This window comes from Urocitellus parryii (genome assembly GCF_045843805.1).
Source record: "Urocitellus parryii isolate mUroPar1 chromosome 13 unlocalized genomic scaffold, mUroPar1.hap1 SUPER_13_unloc_16, whole genome shotgun sequence".
Taxonomy (NCBI): domain Eukaryota; kingdom Metazoa; phylum Chordata; class Mammalia; order Rodentia; family Sciuridae; genus Urocitellus; species Urocitellus parryii.
In genome coordinates, this window is record NW_027551768.1 from 366,870 (window position 1) to 377,024 (window position 10,155).

Sequence of the window (10,155 nt, forward strand, 5' to 3'; positions counted from 1 at the left end):
TCTGAATGCTGAGAAAGTTCTGGAGATCTGATTTACAATATGACTATATTTAACTCTGATGAACTGTGTGCATGAAAACAGTTCAGATGGCAAATTTAATGTGTTATATATATATCATTTATATAATCTAATGTTATCTATATTATCACAGGAAAAAATTTCAGAAGCAGCTAGGTATCTGTAACAAATTAACATTGCTTTATAGATTCTTTTTTGAAAGCAGGTAAAAAATAAAGCTGTTTTCTGAAACAACTGCATGTTTAAATCCAAGTTACTGATTTTTCAACTGCCTTTCCTCTGTGCCTACATTTCTGGGAGTTGCAAAGTAGGAGTTAGCTTTTCCTCATGGTGACAAAAATACCTAACATGAACAGCTTAAAGGAGGAAAGATGTATTCTGGCTCACAGTGTCAGAGGTTTCAGTTCACATTCAGCCGGCTCTATTTCTCTGGGTGAGGTGAAGAAGGGCTTCATGGTGGAAGGGTGTGGCAGAGGAAAGTGGCTCAGCTCAAGACAGCCAGGCCAAAGAGAGAGAAAGAAAGAAGGAGAGGGAAATCGGGGCCAGGGACAACTTATAGTCTCCAAGGGCATGCCCCCACTTCCTCCAACAATGCCCAATTTGCCAGTTTCCGCCATGTCCCAATAATCCAGTTATGCCTGCATCCAGTGGATTCATTCATGGGTGATGTCAGAGCCCCCATGATCCAATCATCTCCACAAGGCTCCTCCTCTGAACGTATGAACCTTTGGGGAACATTCCAGATCCAAGCCATGATACTAAAATATCTACTGATTTCCACAATCAGCCCCCAGCCGACAGCCACTTCATGTTTTTGTGTCAATTTCTGGGAGAAGATGAAAAGGCATAATGTTGATTCCAGATGTCTTTGTGAGCATAAAGAAAACAAAAGCAGATGTTACCTGGGAGGGATGGCAAGTAGCGTCAGGACTCCCCTCACGTCAGGTGACTATTTACACAAGGCTTCAGGAGACCCTGAGCTGCCAGAAGTCCAGAGGTACACAATAAGTGTTTCCAGAACAATCTAGCTTGTCAGAGGTGGGTGACAACCGGCAGCAGGTTGTCATTTTTCTCTGCAGTAACCATCACTATAAATCTGCCTGCTGCTAACAGCTGCATTAAGGAAGCCAATGCAAACAGTAAGCCTTTTGCCAAATATATAAAATGAATCCCTTTATTTCTACTGATTAGCCTTGTAGACTTTTTCCTGCGGAGGAGAGGCTGGAGTACCTGGTATAAAATGCTGTTTAATTCACTTTTCCTCCTCCAGGGAAGGACAGCTTTGCCAAGATGGCTAGATTTTAAGGAGGTTAAATTAGCTGGCACTAAGGGCAGTCAATTTCTGGTAATTTGTTCAGGCACCAGCGTGTGCCATTTGGATTACTTTCCCCAATTAAGCAAGGTCCTCCACAGGGATTTGGATTTCAATATCTTCACTTTCCTAATGATACCAGCCTGGGGGTTTGTGCCCTTTCAAAGAAAATGCTGCTGAGGCACATTTTTTGGATGACCTTGGGCTGGTAAGAAAGTTTCCATTGTTGAAGTAAACTCTTCTTCGTGGCAAAAGCAAATATAACACTCCCTGTTTAGGATGTAGTCACCACAGTTTTGTGTGGCTTTCCGCTACTTCAAGATGATACTTACAAAATATTTTCATCTTATATTCTTTGTTCTGCATATTCATCATTTACATGTCTTTATATCCCACTCCACTGAAATCAGACCAAAATATAGTTGATCTTCTAGTTATTGCCCCTACACAAGTGACAGCTGCCTGTCACTTCTCAGCTCCACAACCAGTTATGCTTTGGTTAGCAGATATTAAAATCCTGAAACCAAGGAACAAGCTATAGGTCTTATTCCATAGACAAGATGGGCACCTGGGGCCCCACCAGCATCCCTCATATGAGTGGCCCCTAGTCAGCCCACTTCTGATCCAGACAGCCCAACCTTTCCCAGTACAGATAGGAGCAGAACTAATGCCCCAACTCGATTGGCCATAAATCTAATTTTAAATATATCTCCAGTGCACTCCTGCCTGTGGTTGGAAGGTTGCAGCTCACAGGGTAGAGAGCAGGGTGGGAAGAAGGTTTGTTTGCTACTGGAAACAAAATAAAAGGGGAGTTTTAAAATTTAGGACAAAGAAAAGGGGAGAGTTTCAAGACTGAGAGGCTGAGAGGCACATTTGGTGTGGGGTGATGGTGACATCTACAATGTCTCCAGCAACTTCACTCCAGCACTAAAAATGATTTGTGATAAGAGTTAAGAGAGTGGCCAACATGATGCTTGTTCTTCCATAGACTGCCAGGAACACATATTGCTGGAAACTATTGTTCCAAGGGTCCAATGCCAGTTGCCTCAGGGTCAGGCAAGAAGCCTCACTCAGCAGGGAAAGTACTGAGTTCCTGCCCCAGTATGGCAGGAAGCAATGATACCAGCTGGAGCTTGCATGCCCTGCCTCATCTGCAGACCTTGATCAGTCTCTGTAACTCCCTCTTAACAGCCAGCAAGGAGCAGCCCTTGAAAATGGCTGTCTTCCCCATTAACAGACATCCCAGTGAAACCTCACAGGTTAAATGCTATAATCCATGGACAGCCATCTGGACACTGCTCAGCACTCAGTGAAGGTACAGATGAAATCTGTAGGAGCATTTCTGGATACTCCACATCTGCTCTTCATAAACACCTGAGTATAACAACTTTGGCATGAAAGGCTAATTTGTCTTCATCCAAGGACATCCTGTTGTTACACGGGTTTCCCAAGACCCCAGAGAATAAAGGCCCTGGCCACTTGCCTGTGCATTGAAGTGTGATGTCCACGATTATGGAATGAGAGGGTACTATTCATCCAGGAAACTAGTGAGCTTTGAAATATCCATTATGATAGCAGTTGGGCTAACTCAAGCGAGTCACAGTGTTGTCTCTGCGTTGTACATGGGGAAGAAGGGGGGAAATGAAATTGAGTATCTTCAGCCCTCATAAAAGTCAATTCTTTCTTTCTTTTCGTTTTGTCAACAACTCAGTTTGATCTCCTAAGTGTCAGGCATGGCATAGCCTAGGCATGGGGTTATGTGGTAATGGCAAAACCTACATAGTTGAATGAAGGGGAGGGAAAAGTCTTCAGGAAGCACAATCTCATTACGTGGTCAACAACTTCCATTTTGTGTACAATAAGGCAATATGTTAGATTTTTGTCACTGTGACAGAATACCTGAGAAAAACAACTTAAAGTAGGAAAGATTAATGTTGACTCACAGTTTCAGAGGTTTCAGTCTGTGGTTGACTGGATCCATTGCTTTGGACCTAAGGTGAGGCAGAACATGGAAGAAGAGCAAGGTGATGCTCAGATTATGGTGACTGGGAAGAGTGAGAAGAAGAATGAGGAAAAGAAGAAGAAGAAGGAGGAGGAGGAGGAGGAGGAGGAGGAGGAGGAGGAGGAGGAGGAGGAGGAGGAGGAGGAGCCATGGATAAGATATAGTCCCCAGGATCACACTCCCAAGGACCTACATCAACTAGGTCCCACTCTTACAGTTTCCACCACCTCTCAATAGCCCATTGAACTAGGAGTACCTCATTGGACTAATCCACAGATGAGGTCAGAGTCCTCATGATACAATCTCTTCTCCAAAGCCCCACCTCTGGACATGGTTTCACAGGGGATCAAGACTTCCAATCCTGAGCCTTTGTGGTACAGTCGAGACCCAAACTAAAATAGGCAGGTAGTTCCACAATCTGAGCCTTGGTTCATTCCCTTTCCCCTAACCTCTAAGCCTGTAGGCCACTTACTGTGGATATCTTGACGAAGACTGAGTGATTTTTTTCTCTCTCTGATTACCAGGATACTCTTGGTTCTTCTCTCACAGGGCAAGCAGGAAGTTCTGGGAAGATAAACTTCTGGAAGCAGCCAACAGACAATGATAGATGAGCAGCTGGTGGATCAATACCTCTGCTGTCCCCCTCCTTGGCTGAGGTAACTAACTGCAGCCTCCCAGGGGCTGGGGGGCTCTGTGGGCTTTACTCCCTTCCCTTGCTCACTTCCCCCACTCTCTTACCAGTGTTTCCTAGATTCCCTTCCCAGATAAACTCTTTGTACTCAAATCCTTGTCTCAGGGTCTTCTTCTGAGGGAGTCCAAACCAAAGAACCATATGACATTGATTTTTTTTTCCCCAGAGACTTTCAGTTTTAAAAATTCCATCCACTGCTCTATGATGGTACATGTTCTGGTCTAGAAAACCTGTTTGCCACATATATGTGCCAAATAAGGTGTCAACCAAAGAATGATCTTTTTCTGAAAGCAATAAAAGCCATCTGTGGATGCCAGAAATGAAAATATGAAAGAGAGAGAGAGAGAGAGAGAGAGAGAGAGAGAGAGAGAGGAAAATCGTTTGAAATTTTTATTAAGAAGTTGTCTTTATATTTTAATTTATAAAAATGGAGTCTGGTTACTTTTGCTCAGTGCTTAGAACTGTAGGGAATTCACTAGCATAAAGGTCAAAGCACACCTCCAGCCATGGTGGAGAAAGCTGGGTTAACAAGCCCCATCGGGCTGGCTTTGCTCAGCCCTCATTCCTGCCAACCCAACCCTTGCTCCAATGGCTCTTGTCACCACGCTCTGTGCTTGCAGAGCATCCTTGAAGGCAAAAAACCTTCAGCATGGTTCCAGACAGCCTAGAAAAAAGTACACATATGGGGATCCAATACGGAAAAAAAGATAAACAATGAGCTTCAGAATTTGCTTAGTGTCATATTACATGTCTCCCCAAAGTCTTGATTTTAGCCAGACTTCCCCCAGGCCAGTGTGAAGTCAGGACATTTTGAACTGTTGATTCATAACCCAGCTGCATAAAAAGTCTGCTGATACCCTATTTTTGCATTTTATGCAAGGGACAGTGGGAAAAAGTGCTTTTTTTTTTTTTAAACAGCTCTAACCATAACACGAAACTTTACAAAAATCAGCTAACTATATGTGGCAAAATGCCTTGTCCTATAAGAATTTGATAAACCAGAGAAAGCATAATGATAATTATACACAAATATAATTATACATGCACACATACACACATCGACATCTCGACACCTCACCTGGTCTCACAGTTTCTTAGATGTATCTATCAACAAGCAGCACATTTCTTTGTCATCTCACCAATGATCAGTTAATCTACAACAGCCACTTACTTGCAATCCTTCAATTTCTGGAGTACCCAGACTGGCTTCTGTTTTCAAGGGTGATCCCAAGAGCCTGTTTCATGGAGATTCACTTGAAGGTCACAAAAAAGATAATTTCTTTGTTTTTCCTTTTTCTTTTCTTTTTCATCAACACATAAATATTGTGCATATTTATGGGGTACAGTGTGATATTTCAGTATGAGCACACAACATGTAATGATCAAATCACGGTAATTAGCATTTTCATCTCATCATTTCTTTGTTTTTTGAAGACTCTGAGCTCTATTCTCCTAGCACTTCATAAAATATGTAATAGATTATTGTGAACAGTGGTCACTCCTGGTACTGCAGAACACTGGAACTTACTTATCCTATCTAACTGTGAAGCAGACAATTTTAAGAACAGTGAGTTGACAATTTCAGTCCCTGAAGAGAAGAAAAGAAAACAGAGACTACAAAGAAAGGACTTATGATTTTTTTGTTAAAATACAATGACCACCTAACTCAGGACGAAATATGCTTAGAATGTGCAAAAACAAAAGTGAAATTTCATTATTCATCATGATGAATCAAAATCATTAAAAACACCGAGAAGCATTAGAAAGAGTCAATGCATAGCACAAGATTTCTATTTCTTATTGTTTTGAAGCCATCACATACCAGTCTTTGGATAAACAATGTTGAAAACACCTTAAATTAATATCTTGAACAAGTTAAAAGAGTCAAAATAGGAATATCCTTGTTGATTATATCAAGATAACAAGATAGAGACTCATATCACTCAGACTCTTTCAAAAAGGTAAAATTGAATGTAGCAAATATTTACCAAAAACTTACTGAATACTGTAACTTCTTCATGCCTCAGTTTCCTATAAAATGAGGATGATTGTGGCACCAACCTCATAAGTCTGGCATGAACATTATGGGATTTAATAAGTGTAAACACTCAGAACAATGCCCGGAAAACGGTGAGCACTGTGTGTGTTAGCTATCAGCATGCCATTCTTCTGGGGAGATAGCATGAATACACCAGTAACTATAACACAAAATGGCAAGTGGAAGTTCCCTTGGTAGGAACCACAGCACACTCAGGTGGAGCCCAGGTTCATTAAGACAAAAGCATGTCAGGGAGATGGCTCATCTGGGATCACTCACTCTGAGTGTCAGAACTTGGATTCCCATGGTCAAAAGGTGCACCTGGGTTCAAAGTCAAACAGCTAAGAATATTCTTTAAACTTAGAAATTTATGGGAATGGAAAATGAAGTTGCTTGAAATGAATAAACTTATGCTCTGTAATGAGAACCACATGCCCCTATGCATAGGAACAAAAGCTATGCTGGCACCCATATACAGACCACTGTGACTAAAACTGATGGAAACCCTTCTCCAGGGTGCTACCAGCTTACACCCTCTTCTGTGGTCCAGATGCTGGGATGTCTGCAACTTATTTGATTCTGCAATCTGCATTTGGGGTAAAATTGGGAGTTCATAACCCACTTCAATCTAATGTATGAAATATGATATGTCAAGAGCTTTGTAATGTTGTGAACAACCAATAAAAAATAAATAAATCATATGATAATTCATTAAAAAAAGGTTGACCACTGATGGTTTCAACCCTTGCTTTTTAACTCAGAATGGTTGCCCTGATGTATACTGCAGTTCTGTCTCTACCCTGAGCACACGGCGAGTTCCATCAGCCACTCCTCTGTTCCACCTGGAAACGCACACTTGGACATCCTAAAAGCTTTGTTTTCTCCCTGTTGTGACCACACAAAAAAAAATCTTGAAGTCCCTGGAGGAAGAACTGCTTTTTTTTTTTTAAATTAGCTAAGCTCTTTAATACAACATGATATTTTATGACTGTTATACATTAACATAATTTATTTTCATTTTTGGACCTTCAAACCATCTTGGAATAAATACAAGAAATTTTAAGTCAAAAAATGAGTAATGCATGATTTTAACATTTTGGAGACAATTAAAATCAAATATTTTCCTTTGATCAAAAAAAATAAACAATAGGTATTGTCAATCTTCCATATGCTTCTGGACTTTAGCTTGTAACAAATATATTCTGTTAGCATATAAAATGTTTTTACCTTACTTTGAAATCATTATATATGTAGGGCTGTCCAAAATATGTGGGTCGTCTTTTAAAATTGACACCAATGATCCACATTCCACTAAAAACAAACAAAATCATCAGACTTATATGTACTTATTAGGAAGCAAGTTTAAAAATTTGGAATTTGTTTAAAGTGCTGAGATTTAGAAGAGGACTATCTATAAGCATGCTAACCGAACCTTATCATGAACATAACAAGGACTCTTAAACTTAAGTTTGGGGGGAAAATAGAAGTTCTATGAAAAGAAGATTAGTAACAAACATTTTCCATTGAAGAAAGAATTCAGGTAAAAACAAATAGCACCACAATGAATTGCACTAAGGTGCTAAAGGAGGTACCATATTCCCTGCAGAGTGAACGATCCCTCTGAAATGTATTGCAACATATAAATGCAATTGTTTTGTTTAATGGTTACCATTTGGTTCATTCATCTACAGAAAATTGCATTCCTTCTAGTTCATTATACTGAACAAACATTCAATTTACTGAACTATACATAATGCTACATAGTTTACATTTTATGAAAACAAAGCTTGAAGGAATATTTATAAATGTCACCTTGAATATAAGATGACAAGTTTTAAAGGGCTTCAACATCTCTTAAGACATTTAATTTATGTTAATGGTCCAGGAGTGTTTTAGATATAGATATATAGATATAATTATATGCATATATATTTCAACAAGTGTAAAAAGTTTTAAAAACAAATCACAGCACTCATAGCTGCTTTACATACGAAGGTCTTAGGGTTAAGGTGTCAAACTATTACACTTATAATAAGTATATTTTTAAAAAGACTGAAAATGGCACATCAGGAAACTTGCTAAAATTCATATTAGAGGCCCATTTCTTTATCATTACTGATGTGTCAATTCAATGTGTAATTCCCTTTTCTTTGTCCCTTCTATTTGGATTGACCTCTGGGGTATCTCATTGTTTTTCCTTGGTTAGATGGCATATTTTCCATGTCAGTTAAAGGTCAGGAAAGCGGCTTGGATCTTCCTTGTAGTCATCAGGTATAGTAAAGATGGAGCCATCAAATTCATCATATAGAAACTCTTGAAAAGTCACAGTGGCTGTGATCCTGGGAAACACAGGTATATCTAATTTTACAGGAAAGCCTGGAGGAAGCTTCATCTGAACAAATTCTCTAAGCTTGTTAAAGTGCTTGAAGGGAGCTATTACTTCTAAAACATTCAATAATGACTCAATCCCTAAGGGAAATTCCTGGCTCAGGGCTATGGTGGTTTTAAAGGTTTTCTTACTCTCTTTGCACACCAGCTCTCTACCCAGATGTGGAGCTTTTCCATTTTCAGCAGATATATATTCTTCCCATGTAATAGTGTTCTGAGGAGGAGGGGTAAGGGACTGTCTTCGAACAGGCTCAAAATTCTGTTCCATTATGTTTCCACCTTTGCTCAAACTCTCCATGATGGCCTTATTTCGAAGATATCCTCTTCACTGAGATGTTCTCTTCTTTTCCTTGATTCTAAAACAAGTCCATTCACCAGATAAAAGTCTGCCAAAAAGTTTCCTACTCTTTCTGTTTTATCTTCCCGAAAAAGCCATCCAGTTTGGGCACGAGTGAAAGAAATTGATTTGGTTGATAAAGTTGCAGAGTAAATATCGCTGCTCATTAAAATGTCAACCTCTTCTTCTGTTTCCATCTCTGATTCCTCATGGTGTATTCGCTGATAAACTTTCTGTTCATTGTCTAATACAACAAAAGATTCAGAGGGTGCCGCATCCCCATTGAAAATGAAGATTAAATCCCCTCGTTGGCACTTCATGTCAGTAAAATCTATGAGAGTTGTATCAAGCCTGATATTAATACCTTGTTTATATATTTCACATGTGTCAGAAGGCAGAATTCGGGAAAGTAAAGACACCCAGCTTTGAAAATCCCAGTGAAGTTCTAGGTAAAAGTCACCTAGCTCTTTCAGGGCTTTTAATAATCGAGGTCGTTTTTCTTCAACACTTTCCCTGGATTGCTGCTTAAGCTTTCTTAAAAGAGCTGTAATCATCTGTCTATCTCGATAGCTGATGGCTTCTGCCAGAGGGCTCCATCCCTGAGCATTTTTCACCTTTACTGGAGCATTGTGAGCCAAAAGTAAATGGGCACATTCTTTATTTCCTAACATCACAGCAAGATGTAAAGGAGTGTTTCCGTGATTATCTTTCTGCCCTATATTGTGTGTTCGGATGAGAGAGAAGAGTCTCCTCACATCCCCCTTGAAGACGCACTCGAGCACGGGATAGTGTGCGGGGCAGTTGCTTCCATCCGCAACGACTGCAATAGGATTGGTGCTGGCTAGGAGAGCCGGGGACTGAGAAGTGGTAGTCACGGAATTGTGCAGCTGCAGGACCAGGGCACCAGGGGGATTGGAGGAAGCCGGAGCTGCCTTCAACTGCAGCCGGTGGTGATGGTTACTGAAGATCTGATGACAGGCTTTGCCGCCCTTGCCGCTGCTGCCAGTGCCAATCCTGCCAGTGCCAATCCTGCCTCCGGTAAAGGTGCCGCTGAGAGCAGCTGCCGCTTCCTCATCTCCGGGCTCCAGCAGGTCCCCCTCTTCTTTGATGGGCTTGTGGTCCCTCCGCAATGAACGGATCTTCTCCCCGGTCATCACCGCCGCCAGGGGCAGGGAGTAGATCCGGCAGGCTCACCACAGGCGACGGAGCGGGCGCTGCAGCTGCAGGAGGTGATTAGAGCGGCGGCCAGGAGCGTCCAGCGCAGCATGAACTCCCAGAGCACCTTCGAGCCCGGGGCAAACGCATCTCCTGGAAGAAAAGCCGGCTCTCGCCTAGGCACCAAGAGACGCACGCAAGCTCACTAAAGGGA

The 10,155-nt window shown here is 41.2% G+C and overlaps 1 pseudogene across 1 annotated transcript; it reads right to left on the reverse strand.

Moving 5' to 3' along the window:
- Positions 1-7,332: 7,332 nt before the first annotated feature.
- On the reverse strand, positions 7,333-9,940 carry LOC144251393 (ankyrin repeat domain-containing protein 13C pseudogene; annotated as a pseudogene). Its single transcript, XR_013342678.1, has 2 exons — positions 8,235-9,940; positions 7,333-7,372 (listed from the first exon to the last, which is right to left on the reverse strand). The product of XR_013342678.1 is annotated as an ankyrin repeat domain-containing protein 13C pseudogene (transcript).
- Positions 9,941-10,155: the final 215 nt, after the last annotated feature.